Source organism: Colobus angolensis, unplaced genomic scaffold (assembly GCF_000951035.1).
Source record: "Colobus angolensis palliatus isolate OR3802 unplaced genomic scaffold, Cang.pa_1.0 Scaffold151, whole genome shotgun sequence".
NCBI classification, from domain to species: Eukaryota; Metazoa; Chordata; class Mammalia; order Primates; family Cercopithecidae; genus Colobus; species Colobus angolensis.
This window is the reverse complement of record NW_012114611.1, coordinates 3,470,371-3,475,169: the sequence shown is the minus strand read 5'-3', so window position 1 is coordinate 3,475,169 and position 4,799 is coordinate 3,470,371.

The following is a 4,799-nucleotide window of genomic DNA, read 5'->3' as shown; positions in this document are numbered from 1 at the left end:
AAGTGTTTAAAACTGCATCCTTCAACAAGAATAACAGCCTTAACAACCACCAGCAACATTCACTGAGCACTTGCCACGTGTGTTATCATATGTGTTATCTCATTGATTCTCACTACAACCTTAATAGGTATTATTGCTGTCCTCATTTTACAGATGAAGAAACTGAGGCACAGAAAGGCTAGGAGACGTGCCCAGAAGCACACAAGCATTAAGTTATGCAGCTGTGCCTCAACCCAGATCCATCTGACCAGGGGTCATTCTGATAAGCACTGTTGCTCCATTGCCCCACAACATCACACTTTCAACCACCACTTAATCATGTCTGATTACTATACAAAGCAGTCTAGATTTAAATTCACTGGAATTAAAGGACTTCAATTGTCATCTAGTTCCACTTCTCATAGGATATCGCAACTCCCTAAACAACCCTAAGTGCTTGTCCTACCTCTCCTTCAATGCCTCTGGTGCTGAGGGTTGAGGGGTGGGGAATTGGGATATGCCTCTCACGGCTGCTCATGCTCCCTCTTCGCAGATCAGATTCCCAAACCCCAGATTTTATACCCAAAGACATGCTGACGAAGGCAGAAAAAATCCATTAAGTCAATAAATGAAAATATATCAATACATATTCATGCAAAGATGCCTCATAAACTTAGATGTCCATCTATGTGTATACACACACACACACACACACACAGAGATACATTAAGATAGATTTCAGACAGCTTTCTCTTCCCTGCTAGCCTGTCCTGGACCAAGAACTCTGCTGCTCCTCTTTCTGAGTACCCCATGCCATTAGGTACTCACATGGGCTTTCCGTCCTTGCAAACTTCCCAAGAAGCCACAGTGGGACCAGCCAGCAAGTTGGGAATCGCAGTAGGCTGGGTCCTGGAGAGCTGGGGTAGGGACAGAGTGGAGGGAGAAGCATGGTGGATGGTGTCTCAACAATGAGAATAGCAACAGAGATGGTGCAGTTGTGGCCTCTGTGAAGGTTTGGAGAGTGAGGAAGAGGGTGAGGCTGCTTGGGCAAGGATTTGGGAGGCACTCAGCTGTCAGAGATGTAGAGAGTGGGAATTCCATCAGCTAAATATTTATCGAGTGCTCACCACATGCCAGGGGCTATGCTGTTATTGGACTGGCAGGGTTCAGGCCGGACTGGAAGACTCTTCCTGGAACTGATTAGTTTCTGGTAGGACAGAGGCCAGATAAGCCTCAGCATTAGGCCATTGTTTGAAGTAGGCCTCATTCATCTCGGGGCTACCACAGGTATTCTGGGGTCTGTCAGGATCAACAGGTCATGAGAGAGACTGCCCAGAGCACTACTAAAAGGGACACCTGCCCAGGCCAGCCTATTCTACCATCCTCGTCCTCCTGCAAAACCAAGGTCACGTTATTTCAGCAGAGGACCTGAGTGCAGAAGGACCCTGCAGCTGGCACATCACAGGCGAGGCCCAGACTCACCTCCCAAAGGGACCCTGGCACCTGAAGATGCTGGTTCTCCCTGGGAGTGCTGCCCTGGCCCACAGGATAGAAGTGCAGGATAGTCACCCATGTCTGATCTTATTGAATGTGTCTTAGAAGCGGCTCCATGTGTGATTTCTTTCCCATATTGGTTAGCATAGTGCATACCATGTTTGTGTTGCCAGGCTTTTGTTTAAGTTTGCGGGCAGCCCTGACATCAGCATCACACTCACTGCCTGGGCTGGGCATATCCGTCAGACCTCCCAACTAGGCCCACTCATCACATAGTCCCATGCTGCGCTTCTAGTTCTGCCAGCCACACCCCATGCTGGTCCTCAGCCTGGAACACCCTCCCCCACCCTCCCTGCTCAGCTGTCCAGCTCCTACTCATCCTCCAGCCCCAGGGCAAATTCACTCTTCCACAAAGCCTGACCTCCTCTCTCCAGCCCACAGGATCTCTCCTGCCTATGAACTCGGTTGTGCATATTTGTTCTGTGTGCCTTTGACAGAGCACAGTCATCTCTGACCATCAGTTGCTGCCAACATGGTATCAGTTAACCCCTGCACTGCCATTTAACTTTTCCTCTGAAGTTCTTTGAGAAGGGGACCCTGCCTCATGGATCCTTTATATTGCCATCCAATGTGTGTTAGAATCTAACAGTTAGATAATTATCAGCCTGTGCCTGGGACCTGCAATGACTCAATACGAAAATGAATCAGGGCACTGGTCAGCCTTCCAGCCTCACTTGTTATTAAAGACTCAGTGAAGATGGTTAGCAAAGCAGAGGACAGCAAATGGATCTCCGGCAGCTGTGAAGCTCCAGAGTTTATCCAAAGGGGGACCATGGGGTCTAGAGACTCATCTCGAAGTTGCGTTTTCATAACAAATACACTGGGTTTATTTATTTATTTTTTCTTAGCTATATTGTATATTTGTTGGGGCCTAATGGAAATTTAGGAGGACCTAAACCCCCAAGCCACCCTTGGCACCACCCTTGCAAGGGGCAGCCACCACAGGGATTGGACAGTTCCAGCAGTTTCTGAATCCACGATGTCACAGAGATCTCAGTTGTATCCTGCTTTTTTAGGATCCCAAAGGAACCACCTGCCTACACTTTGCCAGCTGTGCTAATGTTTGTTTTACACTGCCCAGTAACAATTAGAAAATTACTATTGCATGTCCTCAAACTCCAGTGGCTTTAAAGAGTGTGTAGAGGCACAATGAGAACAAAGAGAGGTGGATAAGACAGGCAGACAGCGATAAGGAGGCTCAGAGAGACAGCGAGGGAATGAGTAAGGGCAAGATCAAAGGAGACGCAGGCCCGAGGCCAACCCGCAGCTGGCCGCTGGCATGAGGAACATGGGCTGCCTCTCGCCCCAGGTATGTTGGTACAGCTGGGCTGTTCTGGCCTGAAAGACGATGACGGGACAACAGGACTGGCTGGAGCAGTTCCTGACCCATGATTTGAAATCTACAATCTATTGAAATTATCATAATTATTGTGCTAAGGTAGTTGGGTTATGGGAATTTCCCCCTTTCTCATCATTCCTTCATTCACCTGACAAATAGCACTTGAGTGCCACTCTGTGCCAGACACTGTGATAAGCAAAGTGGATAAAGAGTGAGCAGCTCAGCAGCTGGAGGGAAAGAAAGACATAAAGAGCATCTACAGCCAGATCTGGGCAGCAGGACGCGAAGCTCAGACTGTTGATTCTAAAGCCAAGCTGCCTGGGTTTGAATCCCAATTCTGACACTTACCAGCTGTACAACCCTGGGCAAGTTCCCTCACCCCTCTGTGCCTCAATTTCCCCTGTAGATCTAAAATAGAACAAGTAAGAGTACCTTAGAGGGCTATGGTGAGGATAGAATAAGTTAATACTTGCAAAGGTTTTAGAACAGTGCCTAACACATAAGACCAGATGTTTGTTAAAAAAAAAAAAGTGGGGCCACAAAGGGTGTAATTTAGATAGGATGGTTAGGAAAGGCCTGAAAAATGAATGTTAACAATGTTTTGTGCCTGGGCACAGTGGCTCACACCTGTAATCCCAGCACTTTGGGAGGCTGAGACAGGCAGATCACCTGAGGTCAGGAGTTCGAGACCTGCCAGGCCAACATGGTAAAAACCCGTCTCTACTAAAAATACAAAAATAGCTGGGCATGATGATGCACATCTGTAATCCTACCTACTCAGGAGGCTGAGACAGGAGAATTGCTGGAACCTGGGAGGTTAGAGGCTACAGTCAGCCAAGATCTCACCACTGCACTCCAGCCTGGGCAACAGAACAGGACTCTGTCTCAAATAAATAAAAATAAAAAAAATACAAATAAAAATGTTCTGGGCCAGGGACGGTGGCTCACGCCCAGAATCCTAGCACTTTGGGAGGCCAAGGCAGGCAGATCACGAGGTCAGGAGGTTGAGACCATCCTGGCTAACATGGTGAAACCCCATCTACTAAAAATACAAAAAACTAGCCGGGCGAGGTGGCAGGTGCCTGTAGTCCCAGCTACTCGGGAGGCTGAGGCAGGAGAATGGCGTGAACCCGGGAGGCGGAGCTTGCAGTGAGCTGAGATCCGGCGACCACTGCACTCCAGCCTGGGCGACAGAGTGAGACTCTGTCTCAAAAAAATAAAAAAAAATAAAAAATAAAAAAAAAAGTGCACCCTCAGTATTTTCAAGTCTTGGGGATGGCACTTTGATGAGTCGCACCGTCTAACTCACCTGATTTGGTGCCAAAAAGAACCACCCATTTTCTGGGGCTGTGTCCTGCAGCCTGAGGAAGAGTGCTTTACTCTGGGAGAAGCTAAAAGCTTCATTGGGGCTAAGCTAAGAGCAGCAACTCCATGGCTCAGCCTCCTGAGCCTTGTGCTCTATTTGATGAGATTATCCACAGCTGTCTGGCACGGAGTCAAGAACCGGAGAAGAGAAACAAAGATTGCTGACCTTCTCCCTGGGCCACCAGAGTCCAGCTTGCATGTACAGGCTCTCCCTCCAGCACACAGGTTGTTCCTGCAGGGCTCAGCCCCAGCAATGCTGAGAGGGTGAAACTGGCCACCTACCTCTCCCTCTGAATCCCACCCTGGATGCCCTGTTTGCCAGGATGCCTGTAACACTCTCCCACCCAAGTAATCATCTCTGGACCTTGCCACCTGATCATGCCATTAAACTTCCCCTAATGCCATTGCCTTGAGGCTCTTCTTTTTCCATTCTTTTAAAAGTGACCATTAGAAATATTCATTAGGGCCGGGCACGGTGGCTCAAGCCTGTAATCCCAGCACTTTGGGAGGCCGAGATGGGCGGATCACAAGGTCAGGAGATCGAGACCATCCTGGCTAATAC